This window comes from Nyctibius grandis, chromosome 15 (assembly GCF_013368605.1).
Source record: "Nyctibius grandis isolate bNycGra1 chromosome 15, bNycGra1.pri, whole genome shotgun sequence".
NCBI lineage: Eukaryota > Metazoa > Chordata > Aves > Nyctibiiformes > Nyctibiidae > Nyctibius > Nyctibius grandis.
Window position 1 is genome coordinate 11,396,336 of NC_090672.1, and position 25,154 is coordinate 11,421,489.

Below are 25,154 nucleotides of genomic sequence, written 5' to 3' on the forward strand. Positions count from 1 at the left end.
AGGGGGTTGGAACTAGATGATCTTTAAGGTCCCTTCCAACCCAAACCTGTCTGTGATTCTGTGAGTCTGACTTCCCATGTGTGTGCAACAGCAGGGTACAAACAAGGCTGCTGGGGAAGCTTTCTGTTAGCCTGTGCTTAGTGTTGGGCTAAAACAGATCACAGAAAGATGAATTTCCAAAAATCTCCTCCAAAGCTGAAGCTCTGCTCCATCGGCTGAGCGGCGGGGTGGTGTAGGGCATGCCCAGCAAACCTCCTCCCGCCGCCAGCGAGCTGACGTGGGCACAACACCTGCTTCAAACGCCTGCAACACTGACTTCAAATATCCCCTACCCCAACCACTGAGCCAGTCCAACTTTGCTCCTCTCACTCTCACCTCAGCATCATGCCTGAGCATGGACACCTGGACAGCAAGCAGGCAACACTCCTCCAGCCTACAGAGCTCCTCTAGCAAAACATTAGTATTAATAACTAATTAAACTTACAAAAGATCCTTTCTGGTTTTGTTCCAGTGGTTGCTGTGAGAAATCTGGCAGTACGAAGTCATTTTTATATGTCCTGGTTGTGTTTCGTCATACTGATGTCACCAGTGTCAATATGGTATTTAAGAAGCTGGAGATCAATGTGAAATAGTGGATTTAGGATCCATTGACAGAGTTGTAGCTCTGACTGCATTCGACCTTCTCTGGCTGACAGGGAGCCAGAGGGGTTTTTCCATGTCATTCAGTTAAAGGAGTTTCCACTGCCTGGCTTTCTCCTCTCGCTACACCATAACACAGCGACAACATTCATTTGGTATTTTAAAAAAAAACAACTCTCTGAGGAAATAATAAAAAATTATGAAAGAAATCTCCAGAGAACAAAACATCAAAGCAGCAAAGAGACTGAACGTGAGAAAACAGACAAGGAATAACGTGAAAAATTGATGAGCAGAGCTGCAGATACTTGCAAGCAATAAACAAGCAGAATCTACTTAATTAGGGATGGTTGTAACGTTACTTCTCTGGGTTAAAAATGTTAACTTTTATATCCATCTGGGAGTTTGGCACTCAGGTAATGGCATGTCCAGGCATTTCAGTTCTCTGCTGTTCTCTTTGTGACACACAAAAATTATGTCCACTATTTTTCCCATGAAAAATTACCAGCGTTTTATTCCAAGCTGTTTCACAAATCAAAACTGTCACTGCAGTGAGGGTGAAATACTCATCGGATATCCACACTGTCCTCCTCCTACCCCTCTCAGAAGGGGATGTCCATAATTTTTTAACAACAAATGATAATACATTGTATTTAAATACCTTTATCTGGTGGAATAGGCATGTACCTCTGAAGAAAACCCCAGAGGAGGTACGATCTGCATGAGCAGGGTACTAGATAACGAGGCAAGCATCTGCACCCCAGCTTTGCTGGGCAGCCCCACGAGCATCCCTTCCTTTCCCTCTGCCCTGCTTCTCCTCCAGCCCTCTGTCCATCCTCCTTGCTCAGCTCTTGAAATGGGCAAGACAGACTTTATCCCCCGCTGTGTTTCAGGTGACACCTACAACTTCATCTCATGTGATGCCCCTGCTTGCTGCCATACAATTAAACCTCCAGAACCGTAAGCACTAATTTGTTTCTCTAAGCAGACTGAAGCCTATAAATTTTCCTCCTGAAAATTTATGTGTGTGTATATATATATATATATATATACACACAAACACATATATAGGCTGTCTTCATGCTGACGATCTGTAAGTTCATCACCTTCACTAATCCATCCTTTTCCCATCAACTTCTCCAACTCTCCCAAGAGATTTGGAAGACTCAAACCCTCACAGGTTTGAGCTTGTGACGGCACTTTCTCTTAACTTTCTCTTAGCCTAGAGATCTTCCTTATGCTCCTAATCTTCCTGAAACCATAATTTCTTATCCAAAGCTGCTTAAGCAGTTGGAGAGGAGCGTTCGTTTCCAGGCAATATGTGCACAAACTTGGATGAGGGCTGGTTTACAAACGGAGCTGCCTATAATCTAGAATAAAATTAAACCTTAATCACTATGTTCTGAAGGAAAGATTTGTCACTGCCCAGCAAACATGTATCTTAACAAAGACATTCATTCTTGCGGAGCACAAACCCATTCGTACCCGCTGGCTTAAAAGGACGTGCGTCTGCGCACAGGGACTTTGGATTTTCCCCCTCTGAAGCAGTATGTTGCCGTTAAGAGAGGCTTATATATAAGCAATGGAGGCCCTTAAAGAAGGATACGTCATTATCTACATTAGCATCAGCAGGCCACGAAGGGCTCGCTGGGTAAGGCACCTTAGTGTAAGGAGTTGCTGCCTGTGCTGCTGGCAGCCTGGGCACTGGGCAGGCAAAGGGCACCTTCATCCCTGCTGTGGGAAAGGCTCCGAGCTGCAGATGAATTAAAGGCTCTTCTTCTTGTGTGACACTGGTCCATGACAGAGGTTAGAAATCAACCTGAGCCACCAGCCTGTGCACTAAGCACGAGAGTTTTATTTTTTTTCATCCTCTCCATTTCTCAACTGCTAGTAATTACACTTAGAACTGCTCTGGAAGCCAAAACAAACAAGCAACATATTTCCAGTGAGCTTTCAGTTTGTTATTAATCCTTCAAAGACAGTTTTGTCCACAAAGCAATACAGAAAGTTATCATGTTGCTAAGCCCACTTCTCTGTTTTGCATGTTTGGGGCATTGTTTCTCTCCGATGAGTGAATTTGTGCACAAGCTGACATCTCCCTTTTTGGACTGGATGTTTTCTCTCTCACATGATGGGGAAAAAAAAAAATTCCACGCTGAATCAGAACACAGCCTGCACAACTAATATGATCTGGATTTGTTTCAAAGGACAGGGATTTTGGTCACTCAGGACCTACCTCAGAACCAACTGGAAGCAATTTTGTGCATGTTTTTTTTCCCCACTCTACTACGAAGTATTACCTCATGAGAAGAGCATCCTGTGATGACAGTAAATATCCACAGATACTGAGTATTTTTTTTCTGCATCAGATTTCCTATTGCTTATCTCTAATTTTAAACAGAATCTGTGGGGAAAAAATACACATTTACTGGATTTTTCTATACTACATTATATTTACATGGATGTGAAAATTCCAGCACCTACTCATCCTGCACTGACTCACTGGAATGTGCTTATCGCAGGTGAATCTACTGGAGAGAGTCATCCTGATCGACACTTCGCCTTTTTCCTTGGGGCCTATTCATGCATGACCTCATGGAGCTTCACAAGAGTTGGCTGAAGACTGGGCGCAGTGTCCCTCTAATTAGCAATATTATCTCACCTGGCATCATATTTTATGATCAGTAGACATCTGGGTAGATCTAATTCAAGAGAAACCGATGGGAATATTTCAATTCTGTTATTGACTTTTCTTCTCAAGCTTTGTAATTAATTCCCACTGCCTCAGGCAGGCTGTAGTAGCGGTGACAGATGAGCTGTGCTCCACCACAAATGCAAGATAAAGCCCAAGCCTCTGTGTTCAACTGGGCATCCTGTCCCACCATGGTTCGTGACTTCTGCTGTTTCTGATACAACCATGGCAATATAAAGGCAACACACAGTGATATGTTTCCCAGTGAGGATTAACAACTAAGGAAATTCAAGTCCATAGTAGCATGGCATGTCAGGAGAGACCCGTTAGCCTTTTCTTGCCCTGTCTTCAAGCCTTGCAGATTTCTAGGAATAAAGCATCTCATGTCATTCTCCGAAGTTGAACACTACAGCATGAAAGACTATTTCCAGGCTTTCAGGGCAATCACTAAAGAATTCATTTAATGAGACTTCCAACTTCAAAGGAAGAGATTGTTTACAAGCATTTGGGCCAACAGCACAGGTAAAACTGGAGGAATTTCTGCTTGACTTTGAAGCCAGTGAGTTCATTCAAATGATTGGGGTTTAGACCTAGAAGTCCTTTTGAAAAGGACTAGTGGCATTGTTAGGCTCTTTAACTAAAAATCTGGGCTGCAGGGTTTGATGCTGGTCCGTTCAACGGGTGCCAGGGTATTCCCCTAACTGAACCGAGTACTGCAAGTGCAGATCATATTATATGGCAGAAAATTCATGTAGGGCTGGATTAGAGCCAAATAAACCTTCTAAGACAAAAATCTAAAGACAGGCTGATGCCCAAATACCTGCATGGCCATTCAAACCCAACCTGCTGTACATGTTTTACATCAGAAATTACGACCTCGTGAAACATGGAGGTGACTCAGATGCCAGTGTAAACACTGCTGGTCTGCACATCCCACGGGGTACACACTGTCCGACCAAGCCTTCTTGGGTAGTAGGTAGAGCTGGCCTTCAGCCAAAGCTTGAAGACGCATAGATCAAGATTTCAGACTCCCTCTATAAAGTTCAAGTAAGTTGGCAAATGGTGTTTTAGTGCTGGCTGATTCCTAGGTTTAACTACTTCTCTGGATAGATAGGGCATAGCCGCTGTAAAGTGAAGACTGACAGGCTCATATTTATTTTTAAAAACTGAACTAACCAGATGATTTTTTTTTTTATCTGACTATAGCCAGTCCAACCTGCATGAAGAAAAGGCTAGAGCACAGCTCAAACATTTCTTGGCCAACATGGCACTGCTATTAGGGGAGATTTCCAGCAACCTCTGTCACAAGTTGCAAGATATTTATCAGAAACAAATGGAGTTTGAAATTTCATGACATTTAATTTTTTAAGACAGTAATTGCCTATTTCCTTACCAAAATTAGAAACAGAAAATGTTTTCAGAACCAGCAACCTCTATTGTGATTCAGTTCCCTTTCTTTGCAGCTAAGGCATTCATCGCCTTTATAACAGAAGCCCTCTACGGTCTCGTACCCGATGAGCTCAGCTCAAGTGCAGACACCAGCAGTGCCGGGGGGGAGCGCCGGGTCTCTTCTGCTGCTGGAGGAGCGAGGTGAGAGTGCTTTCAAGAGAATGACTAAGGCAGCTGCAAGATATAAGTTTCACTTTATTGATCTCGCAAGGAGAAAACAACTTTGCTTGCCATTAAAGTCCTTCTGGAAGCTACAATACTTGTCCTTAAAAATTAAAGGATGGAAATGGGTTTTCTGTAAAGTTTGTTCCAGTTTACCACTCAGAAGCTGAACAGCAGAAGGTGAAGAATAGCTGTTGAAATATATTTGTCAGTGTGTGTGTGTATATATATATATATATATATGCGCACACACACACAGAGCCATAATCTGGACACAACCTTCTAAAAAGTGACACGCAAAAGCATGTGGACCACTTGCAGATTTGGGCTGTCTCTTAGTCCACCAGATTAAGAGAGAGCAAGAGAGTGAGAAGATGAACAGTTTGCAGGAGGTGATCATAGGAAAAAACAGACATATTATGCAATTTAATCTTCTTTCTGGTGTTGCTTCCCATCTCCTTACCTTGTCTTGGTGATAAGCACTACAAAGCTACCATCCACTGTCAATGGACGTGCAGGTATATTGTCATATGGTCATGTCCAGATGCATGTGACTCCATCTGCCTGCTTGAGGTTCCTTTTAAAGAGCTTGACTGTGACTGCAAATATTTTTAACAGCTGTCGGGTCACCAGTCACTGGTCACTGACCCCGTTTGTGGTATGGGCATGTCTTATGGGTAAAGTTTTAACTAGCACAATTATCCTTTGATGAATTAGTGGTATTAAGCAAACTTCATTTCGGTTATGTCTACCTTCCACCCCTTTTTGCCACATGCCCTAGCTGTAAACATTTGTAAAATGCCTCAGTAACTCTTAGAAATGATTGTACCACAGTTACGAGAAATTCCAGAGTCCCTCATACAACCGTGCTTGGAATGCAAACTAAAACCACTGGGCAAAGCAAATGAATTATCATTATTCTCACAAGTACTTCATCGAGCTCTCTGTGCTCCAGGGCTCTTGCCATACCTTCTGGGATTTCAGAAGGATATGAAATTATATTGCCCCAAGCATGCATCCTATAACCTTCAAGTCCCTGCAGCATAAACGTGGGCAAACACTGAAAGACATAACTGGCACAGTGGCAGGACCTGCAGATCTGACTGCTAGGAGTGGACAATGAATACATCATGTGTCGTCTTCTGAATGTGATCTAACTTGCTCTCCAAAACAGTTCTGGGAGGACTTAATTTCAGAGGAAAGTGTTTCTACTAGTGAAAATACCCTTCCCTCAACACGATATAGCGAATCCAATAGTATTTCTGATGGGTGTTGGCTGAAACCAGAGGCAGTTTTAAGGCGATGAGGTGAAAATTAAAGTAATGCATTGGGTGTGACTGTGTGGTTACATCCTTTTATCCTGCTGCTGGGCCATCAGTATCCCACCCTCGAACCCTAGATTTTCCCTTTAATGTAACGCTTTTTTCCTCACACCTCTGCACCCTACTGATCTATTTTCTCCAGATCATCTTAAAGTCTAGATCTTCCCCTTTATGTCTTTTGTGGCCCCTCCAAATTTGGAAAATTGTGATCATGGCTGAATTTACAATAAAGAAAATTATCATAGGGATCTCACAGCTTTGCCAAGGCCACTGGGCACATTTGCTCACCCAGGGTGCATATGGTTCTGGGATCTTGCATCACTTCTCAAGGTGGATCCCCTTTGGGAGATGCTGGTGGCTGTTAGATATTTCTGCATACTGGGACTGAAAAGCTGTTTTGAGCAGAGCATGGGGAAAGGGCTGAGCAAAGACCCCGCTGTGGACTGTCTTCAGCAGGAGCTGGGCTGCTGACTCGCCCCACTCCCCTCTCCCTCCCATGAAGCCTCACGCTGGACACAGATGGTTTCTGGGTCCCTAATCCACAGCCCAGCCTATGGCTCACAGACAGGGTCACGTAGCAGGAGAAAGAGGCTCAGGTCATGGAGCACAGCATCTCCCGTTACATGACCCAGACGCTTATTGACCCCACGTGCAGGCGTGCGCTGGGGACGGGTCCTGGTCGTGTCACCAGAGGTACAGAGGTCTCATGTGGTGGGAAAGGTGCACATTGAGACGCCTGCTACCAATAAATCCGGTCTAAAACCTGGATGTAGGTTTACAGCAGCTGAATTACATTCAACCCCTAAAACCCTTGCAAGGGCTTTTAATGTAGGAAAACACGCAGTGGCTGCAAGGGTTACGTTACACCTTGTGACTGGGGAAGCGGCAGCAGTCGGTTAGTCCTGGAGCCTGTAGCCTAATTACAGCTCCGCAGACCAGAGTGTGTTTTGGATTGGCTCCACAGACACGGGGTAATTACTACCCTATAGATCCAAGGCTTTTCGAGGATTTATAGGGCTGGCATGTGGTGCACCCCGTGGAAAAACAACAGATTGGGCATGATATAACAGGTACGATACTGCATATTAATTTCCATGGAAACCCTTGTGGGTAAACTGATGCAAGACCAAACAGAGCATCAACTAGCGATTGTGCCGTGACAAGTGAGCACTGGCTGACAGTGCTCATGCTTGGGCTAAAGGTTTCTTTGTAGGGTCAGCTAGGATGAGATCATTAGCGCTCTTTGGGGAACGCCTCGTCATACCCACAAGAGTTCTGTGGGCAGAAAAAAAAATGATCACTTGCTAAGTAAAAGTGCTAAAAGATTTTTACCAATTGCCTGCTGACAAATGAGTGGAACATCTGAGTATTTGTCTCTCGGTGCAACTCTATCAAGACCAGCAAAACCACAGCGGAGTTGGACTTAATTTGCCCCGTTGCCTTTTGAGCAATTCAGTGTTTTCTAAATTCTTCCCTCTCTCATTTTTCATTTTTGCTGTGACTTTCCAGCAGGCAGCAGAGACAAGGTACATGCTGAGTGATCATCCTGTTCGGTTTTCCACATCTGACACTCAAAAAAAATATGAGGAAAGAACGGTTTGCAGTGAGCGATAACAGCTCTGCCTGCTGCTACCACGGGACATCGCTGACGTGAGGATGCTGGTGTTAACGCACACGGGCTGTGTAATGGCGTGCTGGGAGAGCAGGCAAGTTTGGTGGCAAGGGACCACTGAAGGCAAATGGGATGGGACATGGAGAAAGTCAGCGGCAGAGCAGGAACCGAGCACAGGCGAGGTCTGCGCAAGCCTCTGTGCAGCTGTCTGGATCAGTCCCGGGGCTGCTGGGGTGTCATGGCATACCTGGGCTGAGTTTCAAGTCGACGTCAACTGATTTATGGGCTGGATGGAGACCTATAAAACCTGCGGCAATTCTGCATGGGGGTTCTCTGTGAAACTCGGCAAAACTGCGAAACTCCAGCTGAGCTTTGTCCTGATTTTTCTGAAACTCGGATAAATGTAAACCAAAAGCCTCAACCCAAATACTGCCAAATTATGGGGGACGTGCCAAAATGGAGAGTATTTTTAAATATCTTCCCCTGTTTTGTGGCTTATAGGATAGGCATAGGGATACTAAGCAATAAACAAAGGAATACAGAGACAGTGTTTTGTGAACTCTGTACATGACCTTTTCCACGAGGTGAAGTTATTGTATAAGACCTTCCTGTATGTATGGGAAGGGAATGAGCAGGACAACACAATAAACGCTCTCTCAGCAAATGCTGACGACTCAATTACAAGAGTATGGCCTAATTTCAAGGTCTCAGCCAAACTGAAACAGCTGCTGAGCCACAGTTGAGTGTAAGGCATCACAGGATGGTCCCCCTTGGATCAGAAGGGCAGTCAGCAGTCCAGGGCTGTCCAGAAAAAAACAGTGTCTAGAAAAGTCTAAAACCCCTCAGATGCAGTTAGCCTAACATCAGGGGATAAGCAAGCTCTAGGTAGAGAGATACAGAGTGATTTACTGCTCTTAAAATCTGTTTTCTCTTAGAAGACTTTTTTTTCTAAATAAAAACCTTCTACATAAATAGCACTTGGCTCAGATAAGGCCCTTTCTTTACTGTATACCAGTGTCATTGCTCCCAGAAAGCAGAGAACCACAGGCAGTGAAAATAGGTCAGGCCTGCTGAGGTAATGGGGATGATTACCCTCATGCCATGCCTGCTAATGGGAAAACAGTGCAATTTCTCCCCAAAACTCAGGTTGCAAAGCTGGAATGAGGTGTGCTTGGGAAGCGCTGGGGCAGGTGCCCACACCAGCTCCTGCAAAGCACCAGCATCTGGACCTTCTGCACCATCCAGCGCTTGGGTGGAGAGGAAGGGAAGGAGGGAACGCAATTAACTCTACCCCATGAGAGGAAGGGCAAGAAAAGCAATGTTTGTCAATAGGAAACATGAAAAAAAAAAAAAGACCCAACCCTCAAACCCAACCATCCTAATTCCACCCATCAGATAAGCTAATGGAGCATTAACAAGTCTCCATTTCACCCTTCCTGCCCTGCCCTGCAATTTGCAAATGGAACAGGCGCCTCTGCATCCCTTTGCTCTTGCTAAGCTGCCCGTCCTATCCCACATTTATCTGCCGGGATCACAGCACAGCACATGTATCGGTTCCTGATATTAAATCAACAAAAATTGTGATGTTGACAAATGACAGCAGCTTTCCCCATCCTGGGCTGCTGATGGTGTGGTGGTGACCCATCCTCCCTGGGCAGCAGGGCCGGTGCCCAGAGCTTTGGAAGTTTTGAAGGGAATGGTGGTGGGGCAAAGGGCTGATTACTGGGGCTTCCCCCACTCACCCAGCTGGGTTTACAGCTCAGATCCTTTCCCATCTGATTGCACATGGACAGGGAAGAAGGCATGACTTTGTAAGAGCTGCTGAATGAAACACGAAGCAGCATCTTCTCCTTTGCAGGGATGTTAACAGAGCTGTTTCCCTGAGTGCACACATTGCTCAGCGAGTTCTCACGTCCTTTCACTGGGAGCAAATATTGTGACCACGTTATGCCTGCCCTGCAGTCTTCACAGGTCTATACAACTCTGTCATGGCTTGAAGCTTGTGCATTCAAAAGGAATAAGTCTATTTTTCACTGATTCATGAAAGTTTAAGGTGAGGTGAAGTGTCACTTAGCCTCTCTCTAGCCTCCTTCCCCCAGTCCACAGCCCACTGAAGTCCATGCATTTAGCCTGGTGTATCTTCTAGAAAGGCATCCAGCCTTGCTATGAAGTGATAAAAAGGTCCCCTGACTCCTGCAGTGATTTCTTTCCAAGGATTTTGTCACTCTGCTGTTAAATGTGTTCATCTAATTTCTTGTTGTAATTTTATAATCAGTAGCTTCCAGCTACTGACTCTTGCGGCAGCCATGAAAACGGAGCACAGTATTCTAGAATCAGCCTCTCCTGCCATTTCTGTCCCTGTAAACGCCAATATCTGTGCATTATTCTGCACTTTTTACTTGTTTTGTGATTATTTTTTTAATGCAGAATGCATTGGACAAACGTCGTAACTTGGAACACAGAATCACAGAATCAATGAGGTTGGAAGAGCCCTCTGGGCTCATTGAGTCCAACCATTGCCCTGACTCCACCATGGCAACTAGACCATGGCACTAAGTGCCATGTCCAGTCTTTTCTTAAACCCCTCCAGAGATGGTGACTCCACCACCTCCCTGGGCAGCCCCTTCCAATGTCTAATACAAAGTGGTTAGTGCCCCTAGGTTATGAATTCCCCTTCATGTTCAAAGAATATCAAAATGGGATGGGAACAAGTCCAGTAAACAGTCCTGACGGATGCTGCACAAGTTGCTAGCACTGGGTACAGAGTTCCCTTACTGCAAAATACTCCGTCTTCCCCCTTAGAAATACAGGGGATGTAAAGAAAAGGACCCCACTGTGGTTGAAAGAGAAGTGTTTTAAAGACAGAGAGCTTTGTTCTTATCCTTACTGCTCCAGACATATACCAGAGTGAAACGGACTAGGGTACGGGGCCAAAATTAATATTATTTTTGGAAGGAGGTTGATCCTGGAAAGTAAGTACATGAAAGAGGAAGAGAAACAAGGGATTGTTAGTTAAGGTCACTCTGAGGTCTGGCACACATGACCCGAAAAAGCCCAAAAGCTTTGGATTCAGCCACCCCAAACAATGAAGGAATTGGCTGTGATTACGTAGCTACAAGAGTGCACGGGGTAATTTAACAGTTGGAAATCGAATAAAAAAGGCTAGGATATCCACAAACAAGATGTACTCTGCCATGTTATGAAGGGTTTGACAGCAACCATAAGCACTTTTAGGTGAGCCTGCCACTAACGTCAGCCTGCCAAGAATATGACCGTCCTTGGGAGTATGGGAATATTGTAAACTGCTGGGAGTCTGTGGCTGGGCACGTAACTCGACTTTCTCACCACTTCCTTCCTTCACAGTAAATGGAACAGTTAAAAAAAAAAAAAAAGTAGGTATCTGGGTAGGCCAAATCCGCATCCAGTTTCCCAAAGCCCTTTATTAGAAAGTGCCTGAGTGTTTGAGCACGTAGAGCTGAGGCTATCAGGGAATCGAGGACACTGCCCTCTCCTCTACCCATTAGGACACTGGGAATTTAATTGAGGTTGGGACATTAGGACCTGTGGCTTGATTCAGCTCTGTGCACTTTCACCTGAGACTGAGTTATTTGCTCTGCTTTATTGTTGTTTTATAGTGATATAATAAACCAGTAATCAGAAAGACCCCCCAGTCCAGGATGGAAGTTTTCCTTAGTTGATCCGAACTAAGAAAGACCTGGGAAATATGAATACTGCTCTGTCTTCCCCTCTGCTTTGGAGATGTTACAGACAGTCCTGGCTATAGAGTGAGGAAAAACAGTTTGCTAAAATATCCACTGAAGCAGCAATATATACTGATATTAATAAGTGCAGAGTCCATTGCTGGAACAACCACAACAAGCGAATAAATGTCCCAGCACCCTCTAATGACAGGCTCCTTTAGGGCTTATTTCTAAAGAGCGGGCAGAAACCAATCTCCATAGAAATCCTTTGCTGCGCTTTCTCCCCTTTTCATAAGGCCCCGAGGCTAATTAGCACCTAGCAACACCTCAAGAAAGATGAAACTTCATTCAGGGCTCATTGCTTTGACTCACACTTAAAGGATCAGGGAAACAGAAGTCTTTTTTAGTACGTTATATCCCACAGACACAGACTACCTGTAAGATGAGAAGAATATGCTTCGCTTTAATTGGCTTTCTAGAACTTGCAGACACATTTAACAAGCATAAACCCTGCCTGTCTGGGGTCTGGTATCAGACTGCACCAGTCATTAGCTCTCGACTGCTTCTCTCTGTCTTGCTTTGCTGAAACCTACTCGGATTTGGGAGGGTGTGGGAAAGAAACCACTTAATAGGTAGGAATTAAACTTCAGGAGAAGTAAAGAAGGGAGAAGAGAAATACTAATAAAGCTAGATTTTATTTAAATAAAAATATTGTTTTAATAATATTATTATTGTAAGTATGAATTTGCTTTAAAAGTAATCAGCAATACTCTTACTGAGAGGATGAGTGGGAGTCTCTGTTTTACCTCAATCTGTTCAACCTATTTATTTACATATCAACATACCTGTTTCTTCCTCGAGGAAGCCCAGTCGCTGATGCCACTCTCAGGGATGGCAGACCCCGAACCAGCGTCCAGCTACACGAAGCTGCCACATGGAGCATCAGACAGAGCCCAGCAAGGTCTTGCCCCGAAACCCTGGTAGTGCTGTGGCTTGGGTATCACTTCGACTCCGACAAGCCCTCCCAGCGCATCCTTAGTAGAAGAATTCAGGGGGATAAATTTGGGGATGCACATACCAGCCCTGGGAGCAACGGGACTAATTGGGAGCTGAAGCGATTATTATCATAACGTGGTCTTTCAGTCAGCCTTTAGACATAAGCTGAAACCCTCTGCAGTGGAAACGAAGCAACCCTGTTTTAATTAGTGCCCTGTGTAAGTTTGAAAGAAAATAAGTTGTCAGGCTGTTGCAAAGCAATACTTTGTGTCAGGGCCAATGCTCTTGTAAAAGACCTAGTGTTTCAGATTGAGGGGAATTACCTTTAACCTGAAAATAAAACATTTGCTGCAGTGAAGGATGCTTCAAATTCCCTGGAAGAAAGTTTCTTTTTATCTTCCCTGGCACTAACTCTTTAAGCATTTTACAATCCCAGACAATCTCAAGCACTGACAAGTGCAGTATTTCTAGATAGGGAGTCAGCAAATGCTCAGAGAGAGAGAGAGAGAGAAAATGCTTTTTCCTTTTTTTCCCTCAAACTTGTTTTTGCCATTAAACTGAGCTGACAATGAGCTGAATTTTATTTACTTCCTACATTTAAGTAGAAAGATATACAACAACACAAAACATCTGATACAATTGACATTTAATACTGTTCATCTGTAAAGAAGATCTCCTGTGACTACTTCTCTAATTCCTGTTAACACAACTTCCTAATGCTAATTGCTTTCACACTTGGCTTGTAAGTTTTTTATAGTATGTGTGCAGACAACAAACAGCTAATAGTAACAACAGTCATAAAACCACAGTCACCCACGCCATCAAAATACTTAGTGCCGTACTTTCCAACCTAGGACTGTTCTCCAAACCTTAAATAATCAGCTGAGCTGATTTGCACATTTTGCAGACTTAATTAGACCTCAATATGGATGAAGATCATGAAGATTTTTGTACTGGCTAATAATAGTTGTACTTTATCTTGCTTTGCCTTTTAACTAAATATGCCCTAATTGTGTATTTACATTTGCTGGCATGTGCAAAATGTTTTAAGTAGACGGGCAAAGCAGCTAATTAGTATTGTACATTCTGTACTTGCAGGGTACACCAGAAAATTGTTCAGCAGAAGCAGGTTAGCAAGCACATAGTCAACATTATTCATTAATTCAAAAATAGGAGTCATATATGAGGACCCCATATTAGTGCTCTGAAACTTGTATCCAATAGCGTGGGATTTCTTATGAAATCTTTTTGTGAAATCATATGCAGAATTTTGCTGATTAACAATTTGGAAAAAATATGAGTCTGTGCTGTAGGTTGTACTTCTACAGAAGGTTCTCGTTACTGATTGCTCAGTTCCCATTCCCAATCAGAATTAGCAGTTCTCCACTCAGACTGTACGTGTTCTTTTTCCTTTGCTTGTTCCTCTTTCTCCCTTGGAAGCCATAATTTGTAGCATCAACAAATGTTTACCAAAAAAATCGTTAAACAGATGTTCTGTGTTGAAAATGAGTGGATTTCTTGTTTAAGCATATTAGTGTGATTTCTGCATAAAATACAAGGAACATATGTGGGCTTTAATGCAATGCTTTTAAAATACTCGTTAGAAGCAGTCTAAGATTCAAGGGTTTCTCCCTAGAGACTCCAGCAGATTGTTCACAGTTACGCAGGAGTGTAACGGGGATTATAGGGAGCTATATTTCTTTGTAATGGGGATGAGGATAATGTAGTTTAAAACCACAGGCTGTACTTCGCTATGCTTTCACACGCTTCATCTGCCAGCTGGTTGCTTTATCACGAAGGAAGCTTAAGGCAGCAAACATGAGAAGCGGTTGGGTTTGTATCAAAGATCTTACGGGTCGTTAATGCAGTTTTTCTGGTGGTGCTAGGACGTGTGATTACTGCTCTGTTGACAAACATGATTTTAGGTGTTGGTTTGTGCATTCTGCAAAACGGTCCAGGATTTACCTCCACAGCAGAGCCCAGCGAGTGCGATGGAGTGTGGAGAAACTGGAGAAATTTCACAGAACAGCTGGAAATATTTTGTTGTCCTTTTATCTCCTTTTCTTTTTAATTTTCTCTTTTTTCTTCCCGTATTCTATATTTGAAGATCTGTTCCAGATAGACTACTGGCTTTATTTAATTAAATTGACCTTGACTTGCACCTCTGATGAACACTAAGACTCAAAGCATAACAACAAGCAAAACAGGCCTTGGGTTGCTGCAGGTCTGGCAACTCCACTAATGAGAAAATCTAGCAGGTCCATTAATAAGAATCTAATAGCTCCTCTAATAAACCTGCCAATGAGCCAGTATGTGGGTTTCACTTGGCCTTCTGTCTTTTCCTGCACATGGAAACAGGTATTTAGAAGATAAGAAGTGATGAACTTTGTTATCAGTGCTATGTTTGGGTTTTTTTGCCTGATGGTGCACCCAAACAACCAATCTACTAGAAATCAAGAAGTGCTACTTCTCAAGAGCTTGCAGGCAATTACTGATATTGTTATAGAGGACATACATATATATATATATTTCAAACTTATCTCCCCAATGCACAGAACAGGCTGGGGCATGGGCCAGCCACCCCAGTGGCATGGAGGAAATAAGTAGAGTTGCCTGTCTTCAGAGCATCAAATTCCCTTTTTTTTTTAAATACTTATAAATCTTTTCTGACAGATGAGGTTCAGGCTGGGGACACAGATAACATTAGGCAGAGACTTGTGAGATGTGACCTTCCAGGCATCATTGGCAAAGGTGTTGCCAAATAAGTGTCTTTGATACTCTGGAGAGTGCACATGTTTCTGGAGCAGAATTTCTGTCTCTGCATCAGCATAATGTGTTTACTGAGGATCACAGGTTTACTGCTACTAAATTTTAAATATATTGCATGGACTTGCAGAGGAAGCAATTACCTTACAAAGGTCCTCATTTATGTATGATGATCAATACTCTGCATTAAAAAAACCACCCTTGTAAACAACTGACATCAATGCATAATGTTTTATAACACTCACTACTACCACAGTTGCTCCAATCAGCTCTTTTCCTGTCTTAATTGGTCATGTACAGAAAATCACAAGCTTAGAGCAGAAGGCTCTACTGCAATATGAGATGCAGTCTAAGTTACTAGGAAACATAAAAGTTGTATTTCAGAAGAGAAGTCTGGCAGGTGATGGGATGTTCAACTGAAACAGGTCAGCAGTCAGACCTCATTTCAAACTGAGATTAAATCTGAGATAAGGCTCAAGTCCAGAGGTTTGGTGAACAGGTTTTTTTCTTTTATGAGATTTTTACACAAACTGTAGCTAAAAGCCAAGCTAGGCATGTTTTCTGAAAAATAAAATAGCCATTAGCTGCAAGAAACCAAAGCCAATAAATAAATGTGTTGTCTCTCCAAGCTAATGCTCCTTTAATGCTTCCAAACCAAAAAGAAATAAAGCTCGAAAAGATAAGTTATCCCCTCAGCAAAATTATCTCCCAAGAACCTGGCAACTTTCATGAGCTATAAAATTCAATTAACATTTTTGCTTTGTGTGTCACTCTTCAATTAAGTAGAAAGCATATTAATCATATAGAACAGGAGTGTATTTAACATGAGATAATGGGTTGGATTTCAGGACTTTGCTACTCTGGTTGTGATTCAAATCCAGAATGGTCTGTAGATTGTTTATGTTTTTGAAAGTGAAAGGGATGGGAGTCATCCGTGGGGTATTTATCAATTGGAAAAATGACTTGAAGAGCTTGGAACAGACTTTCCCTGCAAACTGCTGAATCCATGCCTGGCACTGAAAACATTATAGCAACAGGGTAAAAATGACAACTGCATCTCTGAGAGGGCTCTAAAATCTTCACAGGATGGACTATGAAGATTATGGACTAGGCTTTGTGCCTAGGAGAAAGGTTTTTCAAGATGCAGAAGGACTTGTTTGGAAAAGCATGTGGCTGCTTCACACCTAGGTACCAAACTCCCCCACAACTGCATATTTTTAAAAAATCCCAATAGTCACTGCCCCAGGAGACATGAACCAGCAGCTTTTTCCTTGCAAAGGGAAGAGAATGATGCTCTGGTGGTTTTGGCACTAGAGGAGAAGTCAAGAGCTCTGTGTTTTCATTTTGTCTTTGCCATTGTTTTTGACAAATAGTTTACACTTGTGAGCTTCGATTTCCCATCTTTAAATCAGGACTGACCCCAAATCCCTCACTTATGGAAGGGTTTGTGAAAATAAGAGGACCTATAATAAAGAATGCCATTAAAATGTAAGTTCTTCCAAGCAAAGGAGCATCTCTTCGTTCGACACTTCTGCAGCAATAATGAAGGAATGCTACAAGAAATGCTCTGGGCGATGCCTTCTTGAATGATAAAGCTTAATTGCTAGTCCTTCCACACTGATGAATGACATAGGTATGAAAAGATTAATTTAGATACCTTTCCAAAATACCCAGAGCTTAGCCTTCCAGGCTGCCAAAATTTCACTGGAAATCTCATGAGAGTTACAACGCCGACTACTTCTGCCATTTCAGCACTTCCAGCTTGAGCTAAGAATTGGAACCTTAACGTGTAATAGGAAAAAAATTAATGGGATTTGTCAGAAACTTCAAAGAAGTTTGGCTCTATAAGTAATAAAGGATCCAAGATTGGCAAGATATATATATTTTTTCTCTCATTCAAGTAGTTTCTTAATTACAAAACAAACAGAAGCAGAAAACAGAAAAAAAAAAAAGACCCTCTAACGTGCCATATGGTCAGGAGTAGTTGGAAAGGAAAAAAGTTTCCTTCTCATATTTCAACTGAAAGTTTTTATTTATTAGAGATGATTTAAACCCTAAAAATTTGAAAAGATTAGAATAGAAAACAATAGTGGTTACATGTGTCAACTTTTCAGAAGAGACCAAAAAACATGAAAAAAAAAAGAAAAAACTTCTTCAAGCATAAACCAAATGTTGTAGTAAATCATTGTATGTGCTAAATAAATCAGCGTGTTACTGATAAAGCTGCTTTGGCTGCTTCAAGTCACATTTCAAAAAGGTTTTTAAACTGGCGGTTACATCCCGTCTGTGATATGTAGTTGTGTAACTCATCAGGTGGGCCAAAAAAGTATCAATAAATAAATCTTTAAAAAAACATAAAATGGGATTTGGCTCAAAGGACAAAAGGACCTGTACAAGAAATTTCCACATTAAAAAAACATTGCTCTTTCTGAATCCTGAGGTGAAGAAACAGTTTGAAATGAAACAGACAATTCCATAATTTTAGGGGGAAAATATTTATTATAAAAGAGACAAGTTCACCAAAACATCCAGTCCAAGTTTAATTTAGAAAAAAATTTCTCGGTCCCCTGCTCAACTTTGCTAGCAGTTGTAAGCTGGAGCACGGTGGATTCAAGGGTTTGGGAAAGATTTAAGCTGTCTGTGTAAGCGCTGCGATTACCGATTTTGCTATCCAAAGTAACTTTTTTCTTTAATTCTTCTCCACAAGATCCAACAGGCTAATTGAGCATGGGACTTCTTTCTTTTCAGAGCTGTGCAATCAGTGGCAAGACATCGTTCTCTCCAAACTGTTTGTAATTACAATTGGAAAGACAGTGAGCAGTGGAGATATTTTCCTAAGATTAGAAAGGGCCAACAGAAATATCCCCAAATGGGCAGCTGGGCCCTCTGTGTTAGAAAGATCGGACCGTCCTGGTCTGAGATAAAGCAGGAGGTCTGCAGTGGAGCTCTGGCATGAATTCAACTTCTCTTAGGGGGACCTATTTCAGGTCCTCTCACAGCAGGTCCACCAGGTATCTCATGCACTTTATTTCAAAAGGTTGCCTGCGGGAGAAGGGACCACCCAGCCCTGATGGATGCATTCCCTATAGTTATCTTCTGAGGCATAAAATGTGAGAGATGAGGGGGTTTTGGGAGGAAAAAAAGAATACATTCTAGAAGTGGTTGTAGATGTCCAGCGTGAGGCATGAGGGCACGGAAAGGGGCTACTTCAGGCAGGGCCATGGTGCTACCAAGGCTCTCCCCTCCCCACTGCTCTCACAGTGCTGTGGACTCAGCATGGGAATGCCATTGACTGGTATAGCCCATCAATGGGGACTGGATATGGGGCAACCAGATCCCCTAAGCTGGAGATCTCACTACGTTGGTTCATCCATGCCTCACCTGAACTGCTTAATGCCCATGTAAGATATACACTTCCTTGGAAGACAGTTTAAAGTATGCCCACCTTGTTCTGTTGGGTTTTAAAATGTCACAGGTGAATCCCTTGGCCCTATCAGAGATGACTGAGTTTTGTCTTTGCCTTTAATGGGGCAGCGCATTTCCTTTGATCTATTCAACGACTCTTGTCTTTTTCTTTTTTTATTTTTTTAACAGCAAAAAGTTAGATTTTATCCAGCCTGATTTCTGGCTTTCCAAAGCATGAAGTTCTGCTCAAAATGTGGCAGCCAGTGTATCCTACAGACAGTAAAAAGAGTTACCCTGTGCTAGGTTTCTGTATTTCTCTTTCTAGCTCCATTGCTACATTGGAACTAAAAAATCCCACGCAAATAACGAAATAGTGCACAAACAGAAGGGAATAAAGAAGCTGGAACAAGACTATTAGAAACACAGACACCGAATTTGTTTCCAGGTGTAGTCTTCTGTAAACATTTAGGTCGGTTTGTTGGCTAATCAAGGTCACCACCCTTGGCACCAAAGGCAATTTTTTCTCGTTTCCCTACTACCATCACGTTGTTGCATGGTGCACAGCTATTTTTCTGTTGATTAAACTACTGGAAAAAAAAATAATATGAAAACCAGTGCTGGATAACTGCATATTACATGTGCATGAAAAATCTGTGCTGGCATGACTCCGTGTAGTGTTTTGCAGGTGAGGTCATTACAACAGCAGAGCACATCTTTTGTTTTTGACTCTTGGAAACACGTCAAGCTTGGAATAGGGAAAGGGGAGAGAGGGAGACCTTCACTTCTTTTGAATATCGTTCTTTCTCACTTCATATTTTTGATGCCACTGAGGATCAGTGTTAAGTCAAATCCCGTAAGCTCAGTGTTACAGACCAAGACACCAGGCTAGCGATCCAGGGTGGGGAATTTTCTGTGGTGGGAAGCCCAATGCTGGTAGTAGGCCTTGCTGAGAATTTTCCATTTTCGAGATTTTGATGTAAATTCAACCTTCGAGACAGCAAATAATAAACAGCCCTGGAAAAATATTTGATACAAGTTTTGCAAAGTGCATGTTTTGTCTCCATTTCATCCTATGAGAGATCATTATGACTAACAATGGTCATTTTATATAATTTTATGACCTCAATTATACCAAATTGTAGTTATAAGCACATGTTCAGGGATGCAACAAATCTCAGAGCATGAGAGAGTTAATGAGAAAAAGCCATTCCCACTATTTCTGCTCTTGCAGATTAGGACAATGTTACTGTAAAAGTCTGTCACTGCCTAAGTCTGCTGGGGTGGGTCAGCTGCAGAGACAAAATGCTGACTGAAGGTGCTACATCCATCCTCCTGTGTCTGTTTAGATGGCTCATTTATACCCCAGGGGTGATAGAAACAGTCTTTGTTGCACAACTCTGGAAAAATAATTCTTGAAGAACAGCCAGATCTTCATATCTGTATTTTATCTCCTTCCGAGCTAGAGACTGTGACTCTTCTGCAGGTCCTCTTAGTCATTAGAAATAGATCAAATCCTGATGAAAATGTCCTTAAAATTTGCGTTCGGATCATCCAAAAGGCAAAACAGGTAAAAAGTCTGGATCTAACTTCAAACTTCCTTTGGTCAGCATGTTGTTTGCGTTCTGGGGCTTAGTTTTGGTCCATCTTGATAAACAGAGCTGACAAGCACAACCTGGTTAATTCATCACGCATCTGAAAATGGAATAAGGAAAAGAGCAGATCTATTTCTATTTCTTCAGAGGATGCAAGTCTGAGATTAAGAAGAATAAAATACCTAGAAGCTTACTTTTAAAATAACAGAAGGTTCATCATCTTTCTTTAATCCATACCCAAATGTGACCTAGACTTGGAGAGAATACAAAGCTTTCAAGACAGTTTCAGAGTTTCTATGAGCTCATGACCCTTTGTGTAATCTGTATTATATGTGAAATTGTTTTGCAGTGAACTAGGAAATGATCAGTATCCAGCATGTCACTAGGGACTCTTTCAAACTGTATAATTAGAATAATTTCACTTGTATTGGGCAGGGCAGGGATTCAAAAAGCAATTCAGAGGCAAAAGGGCAAGCAGCCAGACCATGCTATGCGGAGCTGGGTTATGTACTTTGTATTTTATTACTCTTCCACGTAGAATCTGGCAGTCATGTGCTTAGCTGCTATTTGTTGTCTGCAAACTCTTCTCAAGTAGTACCAGTCTGCTCAAGTTCAATACGATGGAGCTAGGAATGGCTAGGACTAGTTTGCAGCAAATATAATGCAGAAAGTTACGGTTTGGAAACTGTATGACAGCAGCTCTCAAAAACTACGGCAGCTGGTGCAAAGGGGCCCTTTCTAAGCTGTAATGACAGGAGAGGAAAGCATGTAGACACCACTCCTACTGGGGTAAAAGAGGGAACGGAGGGATGCTCTGTGTCCAGGACATCCATTCCTGTTTCAGTCACCAATTTTCCTCCAATAGTGGACAGTTACTTTAGCATTACTGAACACATTTTGCAAAGAGTTTATCTGCCCCAGTGCAATCGTATTACTGTCATTCATTAATTTTTATAAAGAGAGGAATATTTGTAGTACAGGGAACAATAAATTTTGAGCAGAATTCCCATGTTTTCGTGAGGTTTCCATAAGTTTTTGTGAATGGTTTTCCCCCCAAAATCTTCTCTGAGTTGTCTCCTTTCATACGTTCCTTTCCTTAGTGCCTTCTGGCTCTCAGCAAAGTGTTTGTTCAGCCACACACCTTTCCCTCTCTGGGAATATTTGTCTTTTACTTGTTACAAAGAAGATCTGCATCCTTAGAGGAGAGATATAAACACCTATTAACCGCTCAGGGATTACACTGACTGCCTTGGTGACACAGTTTGCTTCAGAATTACAGTTCCTCGTACATCTTGGTGCCAAAAAAAGAGCCTAGTATAAACCAAATCCTGTTTTATACCTTATTTCATATTGATACAGCTATCTAAGCTGACCTTCCTACAACAATACAATATCTATGGAAGATGGCAACAGGTTCTCTTGAAACCTAGAAATAGTTTAAGATGTAGCGACCAAATCTGACTGCAGTCATCTTAGTATAAGTCTGGATCTTCCTGCTCTCAGTTTTGCCAGCATGAAGGTACCTACTCCTCCTTCTTTGATGTTTGCAAATGAACTGGGGCAGAAAGATAAATTCTGAGATCTCTCGGTAAAAGTAGCCTGCTTCGCTGCACTGAAGTTAAGATGCTGAATGGTTTTCATTCATTTTTGTGGTCAACTTTATTTCCACCTTGCTTAAGTCTAGTAGTCCTTGAGGCTACATCTCCACTGCTGAGTTACTTGAGATGAACAGGACATGAACAGGGAAGGCAGAGAGCACTTCTGAAAGGTGAAAATGCACGAGATGCTACCAAATCACCCAATCTACCCAAGTCCCAAGTTCAGAAGTGACTTTGGTACTCGGGGCCCTAAATCCTTGTAAGGAAACTGTTGCCTTAGTCTAGCTAGTCTTAGTCTAACCCTAACTCTGGTGCACATTCGTCCCTCTCTAGTGAAAACCCATCTTTATGTTCCTGTCTTTTTTGCTGTTTTGTCTGTCACTGGATAAACTTTTGGTAAATGCAAAAAAATGCTGCGTATAATCCTGAATACCTGAATCTGAGGATCCCTTTCAAAGTATTCATTCTATGAAGTATTTTTCTCCGTTTCAAGATACACTATTCCTGGTGGTCTGGGGCTGAACTGTATGATGCCAGGGAATTAGCTTTCAGGCCTGAGTACAGATGAGGACCTCGTAACTCCTACTTTTTCTAACCCCTTCTGTGATATTTTCTCCCTGTGTTAACCTGGGATGAGTCATGTCTGGCTGAGTTTTCAGGTGTGACTCCTAGACCTGAAAAATCAGGCCACCAACCTCTTTAGATCTCAGTCTCTCACTCACTACAAAGGGAAGAACCATAATGCAGAGTTTGCCAGAGTGTTTTCCAAGATAATTGATCTCGGTGAAGTGCTTTGAAGAGGATCGGCATTATATAAATGCCATCTGACAGTCGAGTCAAAAGATTCCTACAAAGGACAAATTAAAACCAATTAACCTAGCAAGAAGCTAGTCCTTTCATTATGATAGCAGCTCTGCTCTGATAAAAGCAAGAATTCAAACAAGTTGATGATTTCATCTCCTTGGCATGGAGATTACTGCACAGCTGCACAGCTGAGATGTCACAATAAAAGCAAGTGCTTACAAAAGGTTGTTCTTTATGTTTTTGGCTTGTAAATGTAAACTGCCTGTGCTACCCATACATGCCAGGAATGTCAACAGTGGCTCGAGTGTACATCTATTCCCCTCTAACCCAGGACAATACAAAATTACAAGTGATAAATCCTCTCACTTTCAGAGCTCAAAGCAGCAAAAGCATCGGCATTTGGACAGAGAAAGCTTTTATATTGGCTTGGGCAATGGATATGCAAAGGAGAAATAACTTACTCTGCCAGAAGAGCAGAATAGGTGAACTGCATTAGCCTTCCTCTCTCTCCTGTCGATGTCTTAGAAGATGGTGAGTTTTCTCCCTCCCATCCTCCCAGACGGACTGCAGAAAGAAAAAGAACAAATGGTAGTAGCAGTAGTTTGTAGGGCTGTAGTTTGTAAGGCTGTTCGATTTAAAGTGCTTTCAGTGTAGGAACCTGACAAATGGTCATGTTTTCTAGAAGAGAAAGCCTTTTGAAATGCTTAGAGGGTATGAGTGCAGCTGTGCTTCGTACATTTGTGCTTCCCCCATTTGTCAGGGGAGCTCGAGTGCAAGCTCCTCTTGCTCTGCAGGTTGCTGGTGCTGTTGGAGTGCTTGTCCTGAGGTAGCACAGGAATTCCCTCTGACACGCAAGAAGATGCTTTTTCATTGAAAGCAAAAGATTTACAAAAGGCAGAGAAAACATGGACTTTGGGGCAACTTCCAGTTCTTGAAGATGAGATGGAATTTTTTCTTTGGATAGATTATCTCATAATAGATATATAGATTTTTCTCCCACCTTTTCTGAACTAACTTATGGGCTACTCTTTTCTCCAGAATTTAGGACATGACTCACCCCCTGTATCCTTTCATCTAGGCATCATCTTTGCAGTTTGTAGGCATCTTTTTTTTGTAATTCAATTTTTCCACTGCCCTTGGTGCAAGAGCCCAGCTTGCCCCAGGGTTTGCAGGACAGCTGCCCTTGCAATGTCTAGGTGAGACATTTGCCTGGAACTACAATTTGCCTCTTGATTTTCTTTGAAATGTAAGAGTTTGTGTAAAGGAGAGGAAAAAAAAAAAAAAGGGAATACTTAGATGACCTGAAAAGTCTTCCTGCCAATTTGTAATATGAACCTGAAGTTTGTAAAATGATGACAAGTATGTGAAATTGTAAGATGCTGGCTGACATTTCAGAGTACAAATATCCACAGCTTCGTCCAGATTGCAAAATATTAATGATTTCAAATGGAAAAATCTAATGGGCCAAACACTGGCTTCTCTTTTCTATTTTAGGGACACCTAAAATATGCTTTGTGTTGTTTTCTAAGAGAAACTAAGCACATTCTGGAAGTGAAATGACTCAAGTTGAAACGTATGAGGTACTAGAAAAAAATCCAAACCCAAACCTCACACACTGTCGGTTTTAAGATGAAAATACAGATCGAGATTCTCATCAGGTTAAAATTGTCTTTTTTAAATTAAGAATCCAGTTCAAAATTCTTCAAATCGTAATACTTCGATACTTTCTGGCATTTTAGATTCTTAACCAGTATGTCGTAGCTTAAAATTTATGCTTTTTCCTCAGTGTTTCTCTTTCACTTTCTGGCTCTTGAGACAATTCCAGAAGAGTAAGGTTGGGTTTAACACCACCAAATGCAGTAATGGCATTTAAAGTAACTCAACTGCAACTTTTCTAGACTACCTTAAGAAAATTAATAACTTCTATAATTTTTCTGAACAAATATGGTTGGATCCCCATTCTCCTTTCTGCTGTTTTATATTCCTTCTATACATCTGCACAGATACTAGAATTTCTCCAGACTTTTTTTTATGCATCTCAATTTTTAGGACACAGCAGGCAGCATGCCAGCCTCATGGTCAGGTGCAGTAATCTAATGAGTGTATAATTTTCAATTGCACACTCACAAATTAAAGTGCAGCTGCTGTCCACAGTTAACCTGATCTGCTCACTGAGACATCATTAGGGAAAATCAATTAATTTTTCCATTCTCCCAAATAGTGTTGAAGTTGAATAGGAAGAGAAGGAAGAGAAAAGGAGGAAAAAAAGGACTTCTGTGTCTATTGTGTTGGAAAGATAAAACCAACAGTATTGAGTAGCCAGGTTAATGCAGGTCAGTTACAGCTAGAGAGAAAGGAGATACAAGTGGTTTATGTTACATTTTATATATATGAAAATGAGAGCTGGTCAACCATGAAA

The 25,154-nt window shown here is 42.0% G+C and overlaps 1 long non-coding RNA gene across 1 annotated transcript; it reads left to right on the forward strand.

Moving 5' to 3' along the window:
* The first annotated feature begins 7,168 nt into the window (after positions 1-7,168).
* On the forward strand, positions 7,169-8,847 carry LOC137670565 (uncharacterized). The gene is made up of 2 exons (XR_011049317.1): positions 7,169-7,331; positions 7,771-8,847. It is a non-coding gene; the product is annotated as an uncharacterized lncRNA (long non-coding RNA).
* The last annotated feature ends 16,307 nt before the right edge of the window (positions 8,848-25,154 follow it).